Source organism: Apteryx mantelli, chromosome 5, assembly GCF_036417845.1.
Source record: "Apteryx mantelli isolate bAptMan1 chromosome 5, bAptMan1.hap1, whole genome shotgun sequence".
NCBI classification, from domain to species: domain Eukaryota; kingdom Metazoa; phylum Chordata; class Aves; order Apterygiformes; family Apterygidae; genus Apteryx; species Apteryx mantelli.
Genome location: NC_089982.1, coordinates 77,555,122 through 77,580,349, shown reverse-complemented (window position 1 = coordinate 77,580,349; position 25,228 = coordinate 77,555,122). Strand labels below are relative to the sequence as shown.

Below are 25,228 nucleotides of genomic sequence, written 5' to 3'. Positions count from 1 at the left end.
GAGCGCGCGTCACGTGGTGCTCGCCGGCTCCTGGGCGGCGGTGTAGTCCCTTGACCAGGGTGGCAACGTCGGTCAGCGGGGCTCGCGGCGGCGGGGAAAACTACCGCTCCCACCGGGCACCGCGGGGCGGGGTGACATCACCGGCCGCGCCCAGCCGCCGCTCGCGGTGCGCGCCGGGAGCTGTAGTCCAACAGCCGTTCGCGCGGCGGGCGGCGGCGCCGCAGCGTGGCGGCGCGGCAACTACGCTTCCCAGCGTGCCCCGCGGGGCGGGTTCCCGTCAGCGCAAGGGGGAGCCCCCCGACGTAAAGGGGGATCACTTTCCCCTTGTGTCCGCCATATTGGACGGTAACTCTGGTCAGCGGCGCTGGGGCCGAGGGAGTCCCCGTTGCCGTGACAGTTGGTGCGCTCCGCTCCTCGGCGCCCGCGGCGGCCCGCGCCCCGGCCCCGCCCGCCCCCTCCGCTCCCGGCGGCCCCGCGCCCCCCTCCCCTCCTCCTCCTTCTCCTCCCCCCGCTCCCTCCTCCCTGCCCGGGTGTCAGGCGCGATGAGTCCGGCCGACGCCAAGCGCGGAGCCAAGCGCCGGAAGAACAAGCGGGGCGGCGGCCTCGGCAGCACCGGCGGGCCGGGACCCAGCGGCGGCGGCGGCGCCGGCGGCCTGGGCAAGGCCGGGGCGGCGGCGGCGGGAGCGGCCCCTCTGCGGGCTGCGACCCAGGCGGCGGCCGCCTCGCCGAGCGCGGTGGGCGGCCTGCTGACAGCGCCGGCAACGGCCGCCGGCAACGGAGCCCTGGGCGGCGGCGGCGGGGCCGCGGCGGGACACGGCGAGGTGAGGGGGGGGCGGGGTGGGGCGGGGGTCCGCGCGGCGGCGGCGGTGACACCCGGCTGCGGCGGGCCCGGCACACACACACCCACACCCGGGCGGGCGGGCGGCGGCGCTGCGAGCCGGGGCTGCGCCGGGCCGGCGCCCCCCCTGCCCCCTCCCCGGGCGGCGGGGCTGGGCTGGGCCGGGCCGCGGCCCCGGCCCCGGCCCCGCTCCGGCTCCCCCGCCCTTTGTGGAGGAAGGGGCGCCGCGGGGTTTCTCCCGGGCGCCCGGCCCCGCCGGAGGAGCCGCACGCGAGCGGTGCCCGGGCCTTGGGAAGCAGAAGGGGCGTTTGTACGTCCCCTCCCGGTAGTAGCGGAGCCTTTTCTGCGCTGGGCAACTTCATCGAGCATAGGCGGTTCATTATGGCTTGGATTGCGGTTTGCCTTCTGCTGCCTCGAAATAATTTAGATCTGTTGCACTCTTTCATAATGTAATGAAATTTATTGTGAGCAAGTTGCAAGGTACCATGAGTCCTTTTTTTCAAGAAATTATGCAAGGATTAGCCTTTGGGAGGTATCCTGCTGGCTCAGGTGACAAAGGAGCAGCTAAGTTTACCTCCCTTTCTCTCATAAAGGTTGCCCCGAATTTTTCGCTGGTTCTACACAAAGGGTGTGTTTAGGGATCTTATTTATAAAAGGATTTCCTGCTGACAGCATTTTCGCTGCAGATTTCCATGTGTATGTCATATAGCCGATTCTGTTTTCTGCATTGCTCTCACAAACTTGTTGTACATGTGAGGGGAAAATAGAAGAAATGGCTTTTGTGGTGTGGCTGTCTGAAATACCATGATGTAATGAATGGGATTTTTGCTCTCCCTGTAGTTTTGTGCCCATCGTTTTGCTAGGTTAACAAGCAATTTGGTAATTGTAGATTAACTTTCTTTCTTTTTTTTTCTTTCTTTCCTTTAAAACTTGTCTTTCTACACTCTTGAATTTGGTTACCCAAAATCCAGTGTGGTTTGGATTAATCATTTTTGTATGTCAGTTGTGCTAGTCTGACAAAATTTCCATTTGGGACAGCAGCACTAACATGATGTAGATATCTGGAAGAGTGATATGCATGATGGTGAAGAGATATGGAAGATGTTACTTGTAACTTGGCAAATCATCACCAAACTCTATTCTAGTGTTAAACTCTAGCAGAATGATGCCTATATTTTTTTTTCCTTTTTTTAATGTCTCAGATTGCAGGCTCTTCCAGGCACAGGTTCCTATGTGTTATTGCAATAAACATGATAATGCCAAGGGAAATAAAACAAACAGTAGAGTGATATGCAGAGTGGTAAACTGATGTGATTCAAGTAGCAGAGGCACCACTATCCTTGATATTTTGAGCTGTTTGTCTTGTGGTTAGGTATGGTCCAGGACTTTGGTTTTAAACTAAGCACAGTCTATCAGATCTTTTTATGAAATTCATCTTAAAAGACTACATTTGTAGTCTTTCTGCTTAGTGGTTCTTCTTTCTTTTAGACTAGATAGCTTTTACGGAAATTTCCTAGTCTTCAGGACTCTTTATTTGAAGAGTACAAGTCATATCTTCAAAAACAGATATAGTATTTCAGCCCTAAATTCCTGGGAAAATAGTTTTGTATATTATATGCACTGATATATTGTTCATAATCTAATAAATATGCACATATTATTTTGAATGCATTTATAAAATTGTCTTAATTTGTCATTTTCTTGTACTCTTAGATGCACTGGCAATTTATCAATTGTTTCTGTGTTTCATTCAACAATATGGTATTAAGGATCTGAAGACTAGTTAACAAACACGGAATTAAGAAATCTGTCAAATAGACCAGTTAGTTAAGATGGAATAAACTCATGAGACAGACCTTATTTAATCAAAGCAGTAAACATATTAGAATTGGATAATAATGGGGACAAATAAATCCCTGTGCTCAGTTTCCGAAAGGTAAATGTTTATACCTACAAATGCTCCTGTTAATTTGGTGTTAACTTTCTTCATACTGGATTCAGTGACCTTTTCCTTGACATTTTCAATACTTCTCCAACAGTGGTGATATATGAAAGTTGCCAGTACTTAAAAGTTAAATGATAATCTTGTTTCAAAGATGAAATGCTAAAGCGTAATTAAATGACAATTACCAATTCTAAAATGTGATATCCATAATAGTTAATCGTTTGCTAGTTAAGGGTGCGTGGTCAAAACAAGACTTCGTTCTTTGAGTGAAAGGCTAGCATATGTTGCTTCTGGACAAAGTTGAGAAAGGAGTCTGTGTATTTTACATGACTGATCACTTCTAAATTAGGTGCAATATTTGTTTTGGCTGGATGGAAAGTAAGCAACACACTAATAGCTGTAAAGTAGTAACCAGATTTGCTTTACTTTCATCTTTACACAGAATATCGTGAAGTTCCTGTTAGTGGGTAAGAGAAATCATTGGCCAATTCTCTGCCGGACAAACTTGAATGATGTTTTATCTCTTAGAAGATATACTGTAAAAATAAAAGCAGAATCTCTTATTTTCTGCAACATCGTATGGCTTCCATTTGTTAGCGTGCCTTCTGTGTCAGCTTCAGTCACTGCCCTGGTAGTAGAGCATCCATTCTAGATGTTGTGGGCACATCCTCCTATTAATGTTCTGTTAGATGCTTCTTTCAAAATTTGTTTAAAATATACAGAATGAAATGAGAAGTTTAAGGAATGATCCCTTGTGTGCGCTGCATTCTTGTGTGTAACTAATTATTTAGACTGTAGAGGTATATTTTCAAAATATTTTATAAAACAGGTTGGACAGAGTTTTAAAATGGCTGTATATATGGTTGAAGCAAAAAGCCCTTGTGCCAGTATTGAAATTCTAGCTGAGAGTGTTATGGCTAACAAATATATTTTAATTGAGGGGTTTTTGTCTTATCTGAAGAGGTTTTTTTTTAGCCTACAGCCCTAAGTTCTGCATTAAGTACATGCTATGTCTTGTTCTGGGATGCAAGTGGGCAACTCCTAATGGAATCTTCCTGGAAGCTACATTGCCCCGTGCGCATGCTCCAAAGCATCAGAATTCCTCCTTTATAACACTATTGGATGTTTTACAGTGATAGTGAAAACAAGGATGCTTTGGCAAGGTTTCAGTGAAAGGGGGTATCTCTATTTTGGAAACCTGTAGCTGTATCTAATTTAACTAGAATTGGAAGCAAAGTCATTTATGTTTTAGTGGTGCTACTGCAAGACTTCCCCAGAAGTTATATTTTCTCCTTACAGAACTAATTACAGCAGTATTATGGAGTGGAGAGTCCAATATCCTGTTAATGACAGTAATTTATAATCTGCAAATTGAGTAAATATTTTTAAGCTTAATGTATATGTTGCTTTCTGGTTTGTTTTTAATTCAGTATTGCATTGCATCGGGCCTTCATAGTTCGTCATTGCGAGTTTTTCGTTGATGGTTGGGCTCTCGATGCTGTAAGATGCATTTGATTATTTTTATCCACAACTGCACACCTCGGAGGTATAGTGGAGTAAAACTGGCTGTTAAGTAATGTGTTTGGGTAGTTTGGAGGGAAGAGTTGTGTGTCACTGGCTGACCAGCTACAGTAGTTTTGTGCTACAGGCCTGGCTGAATTTGTGTTATTAAGGTGCATAATTTAGTGGCCATTTTACAGTTCTGTCACTGGCAGCTTTTCAGAGTATTGTTCATTTGTAATGTGTAGTTTATTAAATCTTCTTGAATTTGAGAACTGTGTTCTAGAATTTTCATAACCTTTTTCACTGGACTAGTCTGTTTTTTATGACATATTGCTTTTCAAGTAGATATTCTATATGTAGCATAGATCACCACCTTTTTGACCAGTTCTTGCAGCACCTTTTGTAGTTCAATGTCTCCAGCATAGCTGATCCCATTTTACTTATGTCTGCTTGATTGTTGTTTTGAGATTTTTCCCTTTGCTCCCTTCCCCCTCCACATGATTCAAACATTCAGAGGAAATAGTGTACAAAAGATGAGCTTTGTCATGAGCTCGGAAGTTCAGCAAATACCTAGCTTTTGTACCTCTGTGTAGCTTAACAACAACAACAAAAAAAAGCAAACATTATTTTGTTCACTTTCTGTCAAGGCTAAGGTAAACTCAGTAAATGCCAATAAATAAGGTTGTAACTTCTGCTCTTCAGGCTGAATAAACAGTTCCAAGTATTTTTAAACACTCGCATAACATTTATTTTATGAAAGAGAAGTCTTTGACAGTCCAGTAGCACATTTGTTCCTCTGACTAAATACAGTTTACTCTACTTTTTAAACATAGGTGCAGTCCCTGCCCTGAAGAACTTACGCTTTACTTTTTTTAATAAAAGGAGATGTAACAGAATGGGATTGGGTTGAGCTGGTATGGTTGAGTTGAGTTGCTAATTTAGAAAGAGAATCTATTTTGACTTGAATCTACCACTTGAAGCTTTAGAGCAAGCTTAATGGTTGCATAACATTCACATTAAAAGTTATTTCTTAGCTTCTTCCCATGATCAATTAAGGCGTTTTCTAGCTGATAGATCTGAGACCGCAGGCACGCGTATTAGTGGTTCCCTCAAATCTTGCAGTGCTGCTCTTGGGAAGTGTGTGCCTGTGTGTACTCATGACCTTGACGTGTACCGAATCCCTGATCGCTCCGTTTCTCCCCCGCCTCCTGCACCTGCTGTATCATGGTCAATTGATAACAAGGATAATCGGTTGTGAATTGTTAAATGAAACATGCAGAAACTGTGTCAAAAAAAAAAAAATTGTATCTGGTTCAGCTGTGTACTGCGTTCATCTGTACTGGGTAAATATCCTACTATGGCTTTGTTAGGAGACATTTGGTTCTGGGTATGAAGGCAGAGGAATTTTTTTCTTGCCGTATTGGTTGCAAAACAGTTGAGAGAGATTAAAAAGCTAATTTTGACTCTTAAAAACTATCGTGTCATCTTCTCCTCTAAACTTCTGTTTCCTGACTGTGGAAGACGAAGCCTTTTTGATTTAATTCAGAACTAGATTAACATGAAAAAGTTACCTCTGGAATAGGTGGATACCAATGAGGATATTCAGGGTTCTGTCCAGTTCAATTTTTTGATTCAGAACAGTACCTGAAGTCTCATTTGTGTTTAATATTGCATTCTTTTCTTTGTTGTGGCGCTTACTCTTTTGTAGTGGTATCTCATTTTGAGGGGAGCCCTCGGATCCCCTCTCCTTTCCTGTCTGTATTTGGAAGAGGCCCAGGGCTGTCCCTTTTCCTTGTCTGGCAAGGAGAGCTGAGTGGATGTGGAAATTCAATTTGCTGGTGTTCGGTGCTTACAAGAAAAATCCTCTTCAGCAAGAGGTGGACCTTAACAAATACAGGTCTGCTGAAGATGTGTTGTTGACAAGTTGTTAAGAGAACTAGCTGGGAAATAAATTTGCTTTCCTTATGATGTGCAGGAGTTCATGGATGTGCTAGGCGGTGTTCCACGGCGTACATAGATCCAGGTAATCAAAGAAGATTAAATATTGTTGGGACTCCAAAACTGGTGGCAAAGGAGGTCATATATCATCTTTTATTAAGGTGATGCAAACAGGTTCTACATCTTTCCTGTGAATTCAGTGATTTTTTATTTTACTAGGGACCCAGGTAGCTTTGGACTGCTCCATTTTGAGAGAGAGTATTCTGTATGTGAAATTTTCCTAGGATAATTAAGCAGAAGGAAATATTTGAGTTAAATGGATAAAAGAATGATGCAGTTTAATTCTTTCTCTGTTAATATCTTAATCTACAAGTTCTGAATTTCTTGTGCTGCAAATGAAGAGTTTAGCTGGGAAATGCCATTTATAATGCTGCTCTTAATATCGTTATGGGAACTGCCAAAATTGAGTCTTGCCTGAGAAAGCAATAAAATAAATACACCATTATTTTTTTGACATGACAGTTATTTAATTTTATATTGTAAGAATTCAAGCCAGACTGTGACATAACTGACCTTCACTTCATAGCCATGTGAGGAAATGCACCAGAAATAGTATTAAAGGTATGTCTGAGCAAGGTAGTAATTCTCCTGAACTGTTTATATTCTTAGTGCAAATAAGTTTGATATAAAATATACATCATCTTTACTGGTGTAGATATTAATCTGAGCACTGTTCTAGAAAGTGCATTTCCGGGGGAAAAAATTAGCTGGTTTGCCTGTGAGTCTGTTTGAAGCTGTTGAACTGAAGCTCTTGATGTTGGTCTAGTGGTAGTGCTGGAGAAAAACTTTCTCGGAGTTTAAACTTTAATCATGCTCTTAAATAACTTCTGGAAAATCAAACTTGCCTTCTGTTGTACAAGCTATATAACTTAGGAAAATGTAGTTCTCTCCATCTCAAAGCTTATAGTAATAATAAGACACGTGTACGTGTCTGAGAGGGAGACACTTCTGTTCTGCATCACTCTGTAGAAGAGCCATCTCTCTCCACCCTTTATTATAGGAAGCCTTAGGGGACTTTTGTACCTAGCTGGGTGCCCACGGTTGGCTAGTGTAAAAATCTCTGTAGGAGGCCATGTTTAGCCTCTACTTGCCTAGTCAGTTACGACTCCTTCATTTTTTAAAAAAAGTTGGAGCTCGAAAGGATAGAGATGAATGACCCCCTGGGTCATTTCTTAAAACTGAAGTAATAGCTTTGCTCATTTATAAGGAGAAAACAAGAAATTGACTCTACTGTGCATTTCTTGGAAGAAAAGCTCTGGGTACTTCTGTGAAATATTGCTGTTCCTATCATCTTTTCTCAAATCTACAGAAATAGAAGAGGCTGCAGATGAAACTATAATGTGACTTCTGATAGAACATCATGAAATAAGTCCTCATGCACAATAGATCTTTATAACAGTAATTCTTTAACACACTGATCTGTTGAACTGGTTTGCAGTAGCTTTGTCAAGTGTTTACTTCTGAAGGAACTTCAAAAACATGAAACCGCAGAGATCCAGTTAGATAACAAAGTCTTTACAGGGTTACAGAAATCATTATTCTGGATCCCAGAGCTTTGGACTGCCTTGATCTAGAGCAGACTTGTCAGCCGTGGCATCTAGCTTTAGGACTTCTGCTCTCCTACTGGCCTCAGAGTGTGTCTGAGGGAGTTGAACTGCTGCCAAAGCAGGAGGGCCAGGAGCCCCTCTGCTACAACAGGGAGTGAGGAATAATTTCTGGGAGTGTGCATGGATGGCAGTTGCTCTTAAAAAAAATGCTGCTGGATTTTTTTTTTTTTAAACTGCTTTGGCAGTAGCTCAGTGGTCTGTGTTGAGCTGTGAACAGATGGAGGATGTGATCAGCTGTTGGGGCAGTGTTTGCTGCTCTAAATAGCTGTTCCTTGTCTTCTCCAGGGAAAGGTAGCAGGCTGCATAGAAGTGTCCAGCTGGCAGCCCAGGGGACTTCACTGTTCTAGATCTAAATTTTCAGATACCCATTTTTCCTCTACTAGATATTAATTATGCCTATGCTATCAAAAGTGTTAGTTGATCATGACTTGCATTGCAATATCAGTTTATTTCCAAAATGAACAATTACTGATTTAGGGATGAAAGTGAACTGACAGCTTCTCTGTTTAAAAATTAAAGCAAAAACAAACAGTGCAGAGAACTGGTCAGTTGTTGGTTTATGTCCAAAATTTGGGAATGCACTCAAAAAGCAGGCTTTCTAAATATTATATATAAATACATGTATCATTGACATGTAAAACTCCTTTGGCTGATATCTGTTTACTTAATATTGTATGATTGATTATGTTTTTTTTCTATATTAAATAAATCCAGTAGTTGCTCTGTGAATTTGCAAAGGGCTCCATGTACCGTACCCATAACTATCTGTAGCTTTCTGAATTAAGAGTAAACACTGGCAACTTAAGTCTTCGCTGGGGTTTTTTGATACTTTGACCTCTGGGGACCACACTGAAAATAATTGTGTGAGAAGTGTCTGTCTGGGTTTTTTCCTCCACCTTAAGATCTGCTCACTTACCTAGAAGTGGAGCAGAAGTAACTTAACCACTGAAATTATTCCCCAGAGAGGATATTGGAGAGTAAAAGGTAGAGTAGTAGGCACATTCCTCCACAGCATCAGAAGCTGAAGGAGGATTACAGTGGTGGGAATCCCATTCAGTTATAGCACTTAGCTGCTAGGAAGGGGGGAAGAATACACATGGCATGTTGTGTTAGCACCATCTGTCTTGTGAGCCAGCTTTCATCTAAAGTTGCTCATCTAAGCTAATATATGATCTGAATCCATGATAATAAGCTGCCTTTTGGGTGGACCTAGCGCAGTTCTGCACTATGGCTGACCAGCTTGTGCCAGAGGTGGGGTGTGATTACTGTTCAGCCACATCCACCAAACGCTCTCTTTGTTCCCCCACCAAGAACTCCTTAGGAGTGGTGAATCTGGTACCTACCAACTAGACCAAGGTTTGATCAAGGCCCACGAGCAGCATCTTTATATGATTTGTATGTAGCAAAATCTTCCATTCTTGGGGACTTGGGGTATGCATCTTGTCTTTTGGTCATCTACTTTTTTCCCCCATCTGTCAGAAGAAACAGATGATGTGTTTTTGGCAGTTATGGATCTGGTTTGTTCAAAGATGTGCGAGTCTGTTTTGTGATTAGTGAATGAGGATGTGGTCTTTGGAAGGATAGAGTGAGGTAAGACTAAAGGGGCTTTTTACTTGCTGTTGGATAATGTAGGAGAAGAGTTAACATGGATGAGGGCACAAGGAGGGATAAAAGAGCAAACATTACTGATTGATATTATATGAAAAGATGCTTAGGCTTTTGAGATAGGCAAGAGAGCTGATAAAGCCAAGATAGAAAAGACCCTCTAATATACTAACTTGTCAATGCAGTTTTCCTTCCAGGAAAGGGAGAGGCCTGTGTATGACATTATACAACAGATTTTTTTTTTTTTAACTTGACTAGTAAGTTCTGGTCATGTCCTTTGTGGGTTTTGAGTGTCTGTCATCAGTGATATATCTAAAATAAACTTAATTATATTAAGTAAGATACGGCATTGTAAGGTGAGGGAAAGAAGAGGAGGAGTTGAATCTCACTTCTATAAGAATTTGTCTTTTAATGCAAGCCACAAGTCTTTAAAACTATATATTTCTTTATTAGGGCTTCTCTTGTTGTGTGTAGCACTGACTTTATTGGCAATTATGTTATGTAATGTACACATAATGTTCTGCAAAGCGCTGTAAGTCTCTGCTTAGACTCCTGTTCTGCCTTAAGCTTTGTACTGTCAGAATGCATCAATGACAATTCATTACAAACAAAAGAAGTGGCTTTGCACAGGGGTGCCAGACTTGAATGCTCTCTGTTGCCCACTTCTTGACTTTGATGTCCTCTTCAAAGAGAGAAAACTAGTGCAAACAGCTGTATGTTGATGCAGTTTGAGTCAATATACTAACTGTGGTCATTACAAGCTTTTGGCTTGCTTCTGTATTTTGTGACTAAAGCAATCTGGCTTTCAAACTAAGTTGTTTTTTTTTCTTTTTTTTTTCTTTCTTTTTTTTTTTTTTGAAAGCCAAAGCTTGGTTTCTGTATTTTTTTTGCATGCACAGAAATACTAGGTTTTGCTCTCAAAGCAAAACTCTTTGCAAGCTAAGAAGGTGGTGCTACAGCAAAGTAGTACAAAAAATAGTTCAGCTATTTTTTTAATATTCAGTGTATTTTTTCCCCTTAGTCTAGGTGCAACAAACTAACAGTAATTGCCTGATTTAGGATATGTTGAGTAAATGAAATTTTCATAGCAGACTTTTAGTTTGTGACTATTACAAGAAGTTCAGGAACCTCTTTCAAAGTTTAAAAGCACTTTAAACCCAACAGTTGGCTGTTTCAAACTTGTTGTGGGTAGTATTTCACTGCGGTGGATGTGAGGCTCTGAATCTGGATCACACTAATGCTGACCTAAGCCTGGAGACTTTCTTTCGTGGACAGATCTATGAGTGAGAGTGTGTATATGCATGCTCATACATGTGCGTGCATGTATCCAAGCTTTTTTTTTTTTTTTGAACATGGCGTTCTTGAGTGTGGATTAATGACATTGGTATGTAGGTATAGGCATGGAGTAAATACTTCGTATATGTGCATGTCAATCCTTGTGGACTAGGAGAACATTCACATATGTGAGTGTAAAGGTTGCTCATAGACAAAGTTGATGAAGTGCCTAAGTAAATGTTTAAAAGTTCTTCTTTACACTGGATTTCGCAGTGGCACCGTCCTTTGGGTACAGGATAGCTTGCCTTATACAGCAGGTTTGAGCCACAGTACAATTTTGCCAACATTTAGTGTTTAATTGGTGTGGAGTTAATGACCAAAAGATTTCTTAATTGCCATAATGCTTTCAGGCTGCTTATCTTCCATAAGCTGATGCCACAACAGATGGCAAGTTAGTGGTTTAGCTGAGATTCACCAGAAATTTTTCATCACTTTGTTTTAATGACCATAACTTATGTGGTTACAGATAATGTATACTGGAGGAACAATCTTCATTGGAACAGGCTTCAGATGAATTAATATATTTTATTTTGTTGTTGTGCAAGAGCTTGAATGCTTCTTTGTTGTCGGAAGAAACTTTGCAGTATTGTGTGTGTTCATCTTTATTTTACCTTCTTTTTCCTGGCTGCTCTCTAAGATTCATCTCCACTGTACTGTCGCTCTCCCGTTTCTTTTGAGGAGTCCATAGGGAATTTTACTGGTGTCTGCTGTGATTTGAGACAGCTGGGAAGAGTAGGCTGAAGCTGACTGTTTTTTGTTAGTGTAGTAAATGCCTCAGAGCCTGAAACACAAGAATAAGAGTGGACAAAATAAAGTTTCTGTCATTTTAGATATCCATTGCTTAAAAACAACTTATGCTTTCAGTGAAAAAATGGTAATAGATTTTTTTTTCTTTTTCGTACTGAAAGCAGGCTGCCATACTTGTACAGTGTTCTCCACTAGTTTTAAATTTGAAGCCTTATGTAGGAAGGGAAAGAACTTTTTATTGAGAAACATTACATAGTAACTAAGTTAAATATCAATTATTAATTTTTATTTAATATTTTAGGAAATAGTTCCATTGGCCGCCTGGTTTATTGTCTTTCAGAATTAGGTGAAAAGCAGGGCACCATTGCACATACTTTGAATATTTTGTAGACTGCTTGTTGGACTTTTTTTTTTTTTTTTTAACTTGGCTAACATATCTTATGTCTTCATAACAAAAAAGGAAGAGAAATAGTCTTTTGCTTGTATATAAAGTCATTCTGAGCTTTTTTAAAATTATTTTTTATTATTTTTTTAAATCAGGTGAAAATTTGTGTGACTGCGTAAGATTTAGGGGGTTGTTTTGGTCCCCAGGAATTTATTAAATATTGGTAGTAAGGTCCTACTGAAATTTATTCCTTAAATATAAGTAAAGTTTTCAAATAGAACTTAAAAAAAAAAATCAAAACCTTTTTTGTCATAAAATAAAAAAGCAACTGAGCATACTCATGCATTTGAATATGTGCTTGCCTTGTGGCTTTTGACTAATGACATAAAGTGAGGATCCGTCTAAATTTGAAGCTGTATTTTAGTTCTTAAGTCAGTTGGTTGCTCCTAATAATGTTACCTGTTAGTGAGCTTGGCTTATCCTCTCTGTCAAAAAGGTATTTCTGACAATTTGGCAGCTAAGCTGAAAATCACTGGTAGTCCATGTTAAAGCCTAGGGAATCCTAACTGGCATTAGACCTCCCTCATACTGAAGATAGTAAAAAAAAAAAAAAAAAAAAAAAAATCGCTTAAAGATATTCACAACTCAGTTAACATTTCTGATAATCCTGAGAAAGTCAACATCCCTATCACTAGTTTTTTTCCATAAAATGCTGTCTTGGCAAAATGGCTCATATAGAGTGTACTGTTATAGTATGAGGATATTTGAGCTGTTGCCCTAATATTAAATAATCCATTCCAGAATAATTGAGTTTTTATATTTTAATTGTTTTTTTTCCCCCAAATTAGGAATGAATTCTTCTGATGAGAAGATAATTTTCAATGGTTTCTTTGTGACTCATGTATTTCCTTTTTTTTTAAATAGCAGGAAGTTTTTGTCTTCACTGTTCTACCTTTCTTGTATTGTCCTGTCTCACAGACACTTCTGCCACAAATGCACTCTTTTGTGTAGCTTTCTTGGGTAACTTAACTTTTTCAAGTTAAATATGAAGTTTTTCCTGTGTTTGTATGAACTCAACCACTACCACAAAAAGTTGACAGAATGGGTTCTGCCTTTGAGTGCTTTAAAGGCTTTTCATCTTATGGCTAGCTGATTTTTAGCTATTGGTGTCCTTATCTTCATCTCTTTCACAGAAATGAAAATTTTGTAGGACTTTAGGGGGGCTGTCTATAACATGAGAGAGTTTGGATAAGCACAGGAGTTGTATTGCTAGGGGTGCCTACACTGTCAGGGAGGTGTTTCATCTGATGTTCTTCTCCTCTTTTGTAGGCCTCCCTGCTTAGGGAGGCTCACTGGGGTTTAGCAGGGCAGGAATACCTTCAGTTAACCATGAGAGGATCATTAGAGGATGATGTCTTTCTGGCAGCTGCTTCATCTGCCCCCACAGTATGTTCAGTTGTGATTCCTCCTGTCCTCTTAAACAACATCTTGATCAACACCCGTAACCAGGAATGGTGAAGATTTCCAACTAGACATGACTGAGTGTAATTCCTCTCTTCCTAGAGAGCCAGCCCTCCTTGTGGTGAGCTGACATCCCCCAGTCTAGTCGGTCTATTTATAATGAAGTTACACTGGATAGGCTTATAACTCCCTGAGAAAATAGGGGTGGCAAAGGCATAAAGGATGACTCTAAGTTTCCTACTGCTACTTTGTGTGCATTATCCTTCTAATTAGGTTGTCTTTTTTCCATCTTTCTAATCACACTTTTATTTTACGTTTAGGAGAGAGCATGAATTACTATTGGGTAAGTGATAAGAGGGCACTGAGCTAGACAGCCAGTCTGAGCACAGAGATGTATTATGAGTTGGGCAGCTAGCAGGGAAGCTGAGCTGAGCTGTGGCCCTGTTTTCTTCTCATATTCTTTCTTAAGTTTATTCTACTGACACTAGAGCTCTTTATTGTCTCTTAAAATGTTAATGGACACCAGTACTGGTAAATATCTACCTTGATACTTATTAAAAGATGGATGATTCTTCTGGAAAAATACCATTCATGTGCCTTAAGGCTGATATTTTTACAATTGCTGTCTAGAAAGCAGAATAAATCCAAGGATGCACCTTTTACAGTACTGCTCATAACCATAATAATTTTAACTCCGCATGCTTTACTTTTTAAATCTCATTATAGCCAAATAGTCAAACTTGCAACTAGTCTACAATAGTTGCTTACTCTGTGTAAAAATGCTTTGCTACAATTTAGATTGAAATACCTATCCTTAATTTCAGCCTGTAACAAAGGTATCCTTGCTGAATGGTGTGAATGAGCACTGGTTGTTGCTTTATTTTATTTCTAAGTGTCTTTAGAACTTGCTGTTTTTCTTGCAAAGGTACTTCTTTATTATAACTGAATTACCCCTCAACTTGCTTTTTCATGATCTAAACTCACTAAACTCTAAATCACTGCAAGTGTGTGCTCTGTCTCTTGGGTTGTTCTTGTGGTTCCTCTTGCAATTTAGAATCTCCTTAAATTTGATACCAGAAATGAACATAATATTCCAGAATCTCTTATCAGTGTTGTAAAATCTTAGAAAACAAGGATGGAATGAACCTTGGAGTTATCTCATTCATTTATCCCACTCCTTGCCTGTGGACACAGGATTGGTTATACTTTTGTCAACTGTTTGTCAAACCTGCTCTCATAATGACCTCATTGACAGAGACTCCACAACCTCACTGCGCAGCCTGTTTTTGTCCTTCGATACTTTGCTGTTAATTTTCTACTGTAGAGTCTGCATCTCCTGTGCTGCAATTTGAATGCTTTATTGCTTGTCCTTTTTGCTGTGGACACAGAACTGACTGTTCCTTCTCTCAGTATTCTGATCTATAAGCTCAGTGTCCCTAGTTGTTCCAGTCTTTCCTGGTAGGTCATGCTGTCTAGATCTGATAGTCGTTCTCCTGTGGCTTTTCTCCAGTTGGTTCATATCTGACTTGAAGAACTGTGTTCAGAATGAGCTGCAGTTCTCCATCGAAGACTTAACAGTGTAACACTAGACGGAAGGATTATATCATGTGTCACATAAGCTTTACATCCCAATGTAGCATTAGCCCTTTTTCCAACAGTATGACCTTGTTGACTCCTCTTTTGCATGTAGTCACTTAAACCTGTTTGGAAACTCATAATAGTTTTATCTAGATCTTGTTTTTTAGTTTGACTGTGAGAAAGTCCCATGAGTAAGCCTGTCAGAAACCTTACTGAAGTAAATTACCACCTCCCCTGTGAAACTCGGTCACAGAAGAAAGTTGCAGTGGTTTGACATAGCTTGTTTTTGACAAAACCATGTTGGCTGCTCCTTCTCTCCATATCTTCAAAGTGCTTAAAAATAATTGTTTGGATATGTTTGACTCTTCTAGGAAATTTAAGTCAAGCTGTCAGAGCTGTTATTCCCCGGTTGTTTCTGCCTTTCCTCTTCTCTTTTCCCTTCCCTCATTCCTTTTTTTTTGGGGGGGGGGGGAGGGAAAGGTGTATGTTTTTAATTTATTTAAAGAAAGTGACTGTGTTCACCTTTTTCCAAGTTTCTGATATCAACCATGAGTTTTCAGAGATAGGGCTATTGATTTTGAGATGGCTTAGAGGACTCCCTGAGCGACTTTGAATGTCATCAGATCTAGCCAAGTAAGTAAGTAAGTATGGCTGTTTCCAATACTAGGCTGAGTGTGGGTAGGTATTTTTACTTCTTCGTTGGTGCTAATTGTGCCAGTAACCTGCTTGTAGTTGATTCTTTTAGTGAAGACTTTTTTCATGAGTCTGTCTTCCCTCTTCATTGAATAATAGACTGATTCTTGTTATTAGCAATGTTTTTGCAGAATGTTTTCCTAGTAGCCTCAAACTTTTGTGAGAATTACTTCATTTTGTGCCTTTTTGATTTGTCCCCTGTATTCTCTTGTAATTCAGTTTGGCATGTTACTCACTTTCTGTATGCTTTTTTGAGGTTAGCGAAGAATTTGATGTAGTCTATAAATTCAATCAAACAAAGCATAGCAAGAGAATATTTATATCTTTAGTGCCATTTATTTAAGAAACTTTTAGCTCTCTTTAGTTCTTGCTTGCCTTAGTCTTGCCTTCTGTGAGCTCTTATTTACCAGTGTTCGATTTGTCTGTCTGTCTCTTAATGTTCTTTCTTCCTTTTCCCCTTTAATAACCATTAACTCTATGGACACTGTCAACCAAAACTGTGTCTTATCTTTTACTGTCAACCACTTCTTCCTTGCTGACCGCAGCTAAAGCCTAGGAAGAGTTTCTGGTTGCTTTCTACATTTTTTAAAAAGGTCAATAAGTTCCTTGAAGACCTGCTGGAGACCCTGTGTTCTGCTGTGTTCCATTCCCCATAGATGCCTCGGTTGTTGATATCTCCCTGTAACAGGAAGCCCTGTGCTTTTCATGGCTCTGCCAGCTGCTCAGAAGAAGCATCATCTGTGCTATCAACCATATTTGATGATCTGTAGCAAACTTGCAGCGTGATAGCACTCATGTGCTTTCCAGCTTTCACTGTCTGTGGACTTCCAACATCTTTGTCTATGCATTTGTGATCTTTATGTCCTTTATATAAAAGGCATAACACTTTTTTTTTCTCTCTCTCTTCTCCATGAACCAGCTATAACCTCCTTCTGTTAGTATTCCAGTTGGATATGGACTCTAGTGCAATTGATCATAATCTTGGTCATGTAGTAAAAGTTTAGGTCCTTTATTCATGCTTTGTATGTTAGTCTACATACCTCTAAGACTGATGGACTGAATGCTGGTTTCTTACGAACTTTGTATGAATAACTACTTTCTCGAACCTTTAGACTCCTACTCAGGTTGTCCTGGCTTGTGGTCTTTGGGCTCTTGACAGTTGAACTCAAGTTAGCAGCTAGGAAGGGCATCTTTTACACATTCATTCCTTGAAATCTGCTGTGTTTTTGCCTACCAGCTTGTAGAACCTCATCACGTGATCAGAGAAAGCCAAAGGTGTCCTCTGGTACCATGTTCAAAGACAGGAGGTTATCTACAAGATGAGTTAGTTCCTGTCTGAGTTATATGGTGGGCTGGCTGGGAACTTTTCACTTGTTCATCCCCTGCTTTCTGCGGAGAGCTCTAACTGCTTCTGATCCATTCATTGCTGTTGTTAGTGGTGTAACTAGTACCTGCATGGATGAGCAGCAATGAACAGCAGTGCATGGGGCTGAATGAACATTGGACAGCTTTCTGTAACACCTTGGGGTGATGCACATTTGCCTGTTTAGACATGATACCCGGGGTATCAGTTCTTCTCAAGGGTTGCTGCAGGCAGCCACTACTTTGTTTTCTTGTGGCAGTGATGACTGCAAATCTGATGGCCTAATATCATGTGACTTTTCCTTCTTTCTCCTTGCGCTGTATTCCTTACTTATCAGTAAGGCAGATGTACTTTTGATCAGAGCAGTGGCTGCTGTCTGCGTGGAGGGCAGCAGAGAACACCTGGATGAGTGTGCATCTCTAGGTAGGGTGAGCAAACAGCTCGCGCTCTACAGAGTGGCTGGCTTTCCCTTTGATCCAGCTGTTCAGCAGTCTCTCCACTTGGATCCCTGCAAAGACATCACAATCACAGATGCCTCAGCTCAGCTGTCTCCTGCTTCTTTAAAAAAAAAAAAAAGAAGAAGAAGAAGAAAAAAAAAAAGAAAAGGAAACCCACAAGCACAAAGGGTTTGTATGGATGACTGGATGTGTTCCTCATGATCTTCATCAGCACAGGGAATATAAACAATTGTTCCTACAAATCTAGTCCAGGGCTTAGGTTGGGCTTGCTATCCAGGTATAACCCTTGCATCTTTGGGTCAAAGAATATTTAAGAGTAGGGTTTTGGTAATGCCACTTTTCCTTTTTGTTCTCGTTACGTATGTTGGGGTCCTGGTGGCATCCTTCCTGCCTTTCCCTTCCCCCACTCTTAAAGTACCTCTAGCAGTTTTCTTCTGGCTTCTGATGAGTAGACTCCTCTGGACTATCTGATCTGTGTTTCTTAAGTTGCAGCAGTAAATCAGATGTGCTCAGGTCAAAGGACTTCAAGCTGTACATATTTGTTCAATTAGCTGAGTAAATTTCTGGTCCTTCCCGTAGTGGTAGGTGAAGGACATAATGTGTTCTGCTTCAGTAGTGTATTTCACGTATCCATGAAGAATTTAATACATGGTATAACATGGATGTCTAGAGCTGGGCAGTTTTTGGATAATGAGGTGTGAGAACTGAGGTATTCTAATATGGATGTTAGTTTAACCTGTAATTTATTAGCATTTTAGTGATTTGTTACAAACATAACTTTGAATGCAATTCTGACATTTTAAAAAGCCTTGTTGCTGTCTCTTCCTCAGTGATTTTGCTGACTGCTCCTAAGTCTAGCTATTAAATTAGGGCTCTGCTGATGTTAGAGTTGAAGGAGTTTAGACCTGGAGAATTATTTCTCTTCCTTGTATTGTGCGTGTCATGTCCGAGGTCAGTGCATGCAATTTGGCTGAAATTTCTATTTCTCTGTCGTGGGAAAAACGTAAGTAGTTTTAGCGATTCTGTTTGGTGGGTCCTTTTTGGTGGGTCCTTCTGAAAATACCCTCCCACATGCACTGCTTCACTTAATAGCTCAGTAGCTTTTGCCCTTCAGAATGAGCATGTTTAACCCTTCACCTGTTTGTCTAATTGAACAAGTGAGGTCAGTTTCTTGTAACGTCATTCCTGTAATACAACATCTAAAATCATAGCTTTAAAGCTACATATTCAAGTAATTTATTCCTAAATATTGTTTTCTTATGTGTCTTACACTTGCCTCTGACTGAGCGCTATTTACTGTTTCATATGAAAGCACTGGCGTGCTCTGGGGTTTCTTGTTTTGCGTTTATCTTATTAACTTTACGTATTTCTGTTTGACTGAAGTATAAACAACAGATTCAATCTCTGACAAATTTGTACTAGGAAAAAAATGTGGATGTGTGGTTGTTACCTGTCAGGGAGAGCAGAGAGAACTTGGGGGCATTTTTACTGCCTGCTCAGAACATTTTTGGTCATCGTACTGGGGAAAAGAAGTGCTTCAATCATTTTGATGATTAGCTTGTGGTGTTTCCTTAGCACATGCAGCTGCATAATTGCTGCAATATTGCTGAGCATCTTTCTAGTACAGGAAAGGCCAAATCCTGGTAGGAGGTGGATTGGCTCTGTTCTGCTGTGTCATATTTGGCTGCAACAGAGGGAAGTATTGCATGTGGGATATGTTCTCATAAAGAATTTGTAATGTGTGTAATTAAAACAGAATCTTCTTCTCTCCTTTTTCCCCCTGGAGAGCCTGGGTGCTTGGTGGCTGCACATTGAGATAGTGCAGACCCAAATCGTTCTCACTCAAGTCTAAGCTTGTCTGTGCTTAAATTAGTTCTATTGTTTTGGATACCTGCTGCCATTTCACTTGCAAACTAGGCAACAGCATTTCATGCTGTGCAGAAAACTCTTTAAATATAATTAGTTACTATACTTTAAACAGTAAAAGACATGAGTTTTTCCCCTCCCCCCCTTCTCTTGTTTGTGGGTTAGTAATAAATCTGATTTTAATTTGGTTTCAGGCTTAGTTATCTTGCAAACTCTGAATGCTTTTACACAAAATTTAGTGTTTTAAGTTCTTTTTTGTATTCTAAATGCAGTATTAAATGACATAAGAGCCTTAAAAAAAAACCCAAAACCCCCCAAAAAACTACTTTAGGCCAATTTCCCTCCATGCTCCCTCCCCAACCAAATGGCAAAAAACAACAACAACAAAAAAAACCCAACACCCAGAAGACAAAAACAGCTTGTAAATGATGGTTGAAGTGCAAACATTTGGGTAGCTACAAAACTTTCTTTCACATTAATGGGAATAAAAATGTGAAGGGATCTGGGCAATTTTTTGTTCCCTCCTATCTGTAGAAATCTAAAAATTCTTTTCATAAAGTGATTAAGCTTCATTTTGAAATGGATCTTCACTACCTCTGTCTTTGACTGTTTTAGATCCTTGATGCTGTCCTTGATAGGTTTTTTTCACTTAAGTCTGCAGGTATTCCTGGACATTTTACACTTCTTCCCCATCCTCAGTTTAATTCTTTCTTCCACGCTCAGTGTATGCACTGAGAGAATTGCAGCGCTTGGTAAGCCGAAGGAACCAGGCCTCTTCACCTGCCATCCCGTTTGGCTGCATCTATTCCAATTGGTCATTTCTTGAAGGTGGTTGACCAAAGGAGGTCTCCTTCAAGGCCCCGCGAAGCAGCACTGTTACTTGCCAGCATCCTTTGAAAATATAGAGATGCATCTTGGAATTGTTTCCTTTTAGTTGTCTTAAAATGACTGTAATGACTATAAGCCACTGATGTAACCAAAGCCTTCTCCCCAGTCACTTCCAGACTAAAATATCCAAAATCTTGATGGAGGACTATTCTCAGAAAGGTGTTCAGGATTTCTGAATTGCTGTGATTTTTGCAAATTTAGCACAAGACACTTGTCAGGCCCTGGACTCATCCTTTTTTAAAAATGCTCCATTGAGGTGTGAAATTTCTTGATTTGGAGCTAGGGGTGGAGGAATTCTGACAATTGTAAATGTGAAGTGTGAAAGCTTATTTGAATAACTTAAGATGAAAGGATGGGAAGGAGTTACAGAATTATTGATATAAATCATTGAATATGCATGTGCACAAGTGATACTACTTAAAAATTAACTGATTTCTGATATTCGTTTCCAATTTATGTGCAGAACCTCAGATCCATATAATGCAAAATACAAGTAAGATAAGGGTATTAATTGCTGCTGACTTTTAAAACTAAAAAGTGGTGGAAGTTTAAGCTGAATAAATGGTCTTATTAAGCCATATAATTGTTTGCATAGCTATAGGCTTGCTGTAGTTTCTGGCTACACATAATTTAAGATGAGCTGAGAGGTTTATACTTAATTGATTGCAATTTTTTTCCCCTCTCATTAAATATATATTTTCTCTAGGATAAGGACTAACAACAAGATGAGCACAGGTTTATATCATGGTTTTCAGGCTTCTGATTTATATTTAATTTTTAATTCAAAATGTAGGGTTTTGGTTTTCCTCCTCTTTGCTTCTGCCATGTCTTTACAATGAGATATCGCTGTTTTACTAAGCTAAACAAGCTGCAACATTTCTATGCTAAATCCCATTTTTACTCTCCCTCCCTTAGAAACTTAAACATACACTTTTAAGACCAAAACTCATAATGTTTTGCTTTAGCCTGGAAGGGAATTGTTCTTCTATTTGCAACGCAGTGGGGAAACTGCTTATCAGTCAAGGGGGCAATTTGTACAAAAAGGGGTTCCGTAGTTTACAAAGTGAAGTTGGGCAATTGGATAAAACTTCAGATGCAGGCTTTTCTTCAAAGGCTATATTTTTTCATCCATTGCACTACAGTATGGAATTTCAGTACAGTAGGTAATATGTATTTCTCTATCCATTTATAGATTTAAACATGGTGTCAATTGGCTCTGAGAATTTTAGTTTTTTGTGCAAGATGAAGACAGATGCTTTTGGTTCAAGAGAAGCTAAAATGACAAGATCAGACTTGCAAGCGTAGACACTTTTCACTGAATCTTGGATCCCTTGCTCTCTCTGTAGCTCCGCTTCTCCACTCTCACGCAATTAACCATTAACCACAAGAGACTTTTGTTCAGTCAGTGCAAGTCAACTATGGTATTAATAACTGTTGCTAGTAAGCATACTTTTTCCTTGAGAAAAGGTGTATTCAGGGCCATGAGGACAGCTGGAGAATTTTATCTTTTGGATTTGGGGTAATACTGCATGAAGTGTTGACTGCCTTTGAAAAAAGTAAGGGTGACTGCAGTTTATTAAGACAGCTTTTGCATGCAATAGAAATATTTTGTCCACAGATTATGCAGGTCTTCCATCTGTTTGTCTATAGAGACCTTCAGTTATTAGCTGGCACTGTCAGTGGTATATATCTAGTGGGTTACAGGAAATTGCTCTAATGCTGTTAACTTTTTACTGTTGACTTGGGAAAAAAAAAAAAAAGAAATTTTATTCATAAAGCTTCCAGAGGATATAATGACCTGGAAAGCTATAAAAAGAGCACTCACTTGATATAGGAAAAAAACAGTATTTGATCATATGCTTGCTACAAACAAACGGTATTCATGCAAGCGCAACCAAATTTAAAGTGATCTACCTAGAAGCAAAGAGCGTTGGACTTTCAGAAAGCTGTTTCTTGGAAAAAAGCTGCAGAAGGCTGTTCCTTTGAGGTTGCTGTGCTGTCGGCTTGTGCCTAGCTGCATAATATTGTGTATAAAAAAGGCTGGCAAGGTCCTTGAATTTATTCATAACAATATCAAATGGAGGAGTTGGGTGGGAGGTTATTTTGTATCTGGTGCTGAATTCTTCTGGACTACTGTGTCCACTTCTTGTGGCTACTTCTTAGGAAGGATCATGATAATTTCTCTTTAGTTTTGACTTACAAAGGCCTGTTTTCTTACTCTTTCCAGTCCCTTACTTCTTTTAGAGGGAAGGTGAGGAATAAACTGATCCTCAGATAGACGTGTCTGCGTGTAGAACAGAAGAAAGGTGATAAGGGAGGGTGAACGGACATATGATGAAATCTGCTAGGTGATTCTGAAATTAGATGAATTCAGTTTTAGATGATTTATCACTGGCCATCCTTAAATAGAAAATATGCTAGATCATATCATCTTGAAAAAACATCTGAACAGGATTTAATTCAGGAAGGTCTCTCTTGGCCTTTATTATACAAACTACATTAAATCATGCAACAAGTATTCTTCTTCAGTACAACTTATATAGGTTTGGGTTGAGGGAGGGCTTGTTTCTTTGAATTTATTTATTTATTTATTTTAAAGACTGGTGGTCTTTGGCTTTAAGTGTATGAAAAAGAGTGGATTTATCTGCAGCTCCTATTTGTGCCTCTGGAAAAGCAATTGTCAATATCCTAAAACTGGATTTTGGAAGTGCTTTAGTTAAGAAATCACTGCAGAGAATATTCCAAAGGTGGTTTCCAAGACATACCTGAACTCTGTCAGTCGAGTATTCCCAAAGCTATGCTCCCAATTTCTTTCTTTCTTTAGGCTAAGTACAGTTCATGTTAAGCTCTTTGGGACCAAATGTTTGTATATAAGCAGCGCTTGCACTTCATTGGATTTGGATGCTTATTTATTTAACTAACATTACTAAATTACTCAAGCCCTATCCAGAGCATCCTGGCATAACAGTGAAATTGTAGTTCCACTAAAAACTAATGGGAAAATTGGCTAAATCTCACCTGCTAATGGCATTCAACTTGAAATGTCTACAGAGGTCTTATAGGACCTCTGTTGGGATCTGGACATTTCATTTTACAAAACAACTGTGTATTTCTCTTTTTGTTTCTCTTCTGAGACTTTCTAATAGCAACTGGTTTCTTGGTCACATCAGAACTAAGTAAATTGTAGGTACAAAATGGAGTTTTATTGACTTGACAGAGGCAGGAATGAATATTCCCATCCTGAAGTTTAATGGAGTTAATACCTGAAGTCGTCATTGTTCAAATTAATGTCCAACAAAGTCACTGTTTTGTCCGTATTCAATAAATTAAGAGATGAAAAACTCTTCTTTGGGTATAACCTGGCTCTGACTTCTGGTTTAAAAGTTAAATGATTATAGATCATTCTGTCTTTTAATGGGATAGAGATCTGAGTTTCTTCTTCTTAATTTTGGTTTTTGAATTTTCTTAATTTCTTAAATAACTGAAATTTGTTTTTTCTAGTTATTTTAGGGATCATGGACATAAATGTAGGGTTTTTGTTTGTTTGTTTTTGTACTAATGTTTTCATAATGTTGTCACTATAACCGGTGAACTACTTATTTCCTGGAGGCTGGTTCCGCTTCAAGAAGAATTGTGAGCTATTGAAATATGCACGGGGGGAAGAGCACAGAATATAGAAGTTGCTCCTTAAAACTCACTACAGGATAACAATAAAGAATCTGTTTTCTTTTGGAAGTACTACTTCAAAGTTTTCTTTTTTAAGTACAGCTAAACAATTTTCCCAAGTTGGTTTCAGACACCTTTATATGCAGTGTATCTCATTTAATTTCAGATTGCTGTTTCTGAACGTAGCTTTTTGTCAGCCAAGATTTGATGGCTTTGTGGCTTGTGAATTTTAGTAGCCATTTAGATTTTAGTCTTATTCCTATCACTGTGTTGGAATAGAATTGTTCTGTCTGAGCTCTGAGGACCCAAAGGAAAAAAAGATACAGCTGCTAAACAAGCAGGTCTGAGTAATTTCATAGAAGTGCCACTTATTTTCAGAGGACCTGCATCTTTAAAGAGTTTGAAGTAGAAAGAATATTGGTTTTCTTCCTACTCTGCTGTTGTTGTTCAGTGCTGTCTGATTTCCTTCCTCCCTGCTCTGTTTCTGACGCTTTTGTGTGTCAAGGCATACTAAAAACAAAACAAAACCTTCATGGCGTATACTCTTTAAACAGGCTTAAAGCTATCTGTGCTTTTGGTCTGGCAGATGCTAAGAGTGAATGACTAGCCCTTGTCCCAGTAATGGGAAAAAAAATGCTTTAACTCTTCCAGCTACTGATATTATATCTTATATTGCATAATAGGGTTATGTACAGGTGATTTGTCGCCCTCGTCCCTCCAGACCTCTGTAATGGTCTTGCAAATGCTTAAGTCTTAAGAATTCTTCAGCACAAGATCTTGTTGGCCAGATAACTGAGACTTGAGCTTTGGCAGGGGTTAATAGAGACATTGTCATTAGTCTTGGTTTTGCTTTCAGGGATTTCCCAAGCAGGGTGAGACAGGGGCAGCTGCCTCCTCACAACCACCACTCACATAACCTCACCTTTAACTTATAGTTTTCTTTAAACTGGTACATATTGGTCTTTTTGAACAAGCCCAGTATTCACTTAATACTCAAATTTTTAACATTCATCTACCTAGATTGAACAATATAATGAGAAATGCTTCCTTTGGAAAATACTTCCTTTGAAATAACTTCAGCTTTTATTAAAAACTATTTTAAAGTAATGACTTAGTATCAAAAGTCCTTAAAAATTTCATTGTTGGAAAAGAAGCAAGTCATTTTGTCTGAGAAGGGAGGAGATTATCATTTTCTACTCTGTGTGTTTGTGTGTGTGTCATTCATGCTTCATTATCTATATGCAAGGTAGATCAAGCTTTCTAGATTAAACTTTCCCACTGCCAACTTGCCT

At 39.7% G+C, this 25,228-nt stretch overlaps 1 protein-coding gene across 1 annotated transcript in view; it reads left to right on the top strand.

The window, feature by feature from the left end:
• The first annotated feature begins 789 nt into the window (after window positions 1–789).
• FAM193A (family with sequence similarity 193 member A) overlaps window positions 790–25,228 on the top strand; it is a 79,982-nt gene continuing 55,543 nt past the window's right edge. The window contains exon 1 of the mRNA XM_067298292.1: window positions 790–821. The gene's annotated coding sequence lies outside the window, so the exon portion shown is untranslated. The remainder of the gene's footprint in view (window positions 822–25,228) is intronic.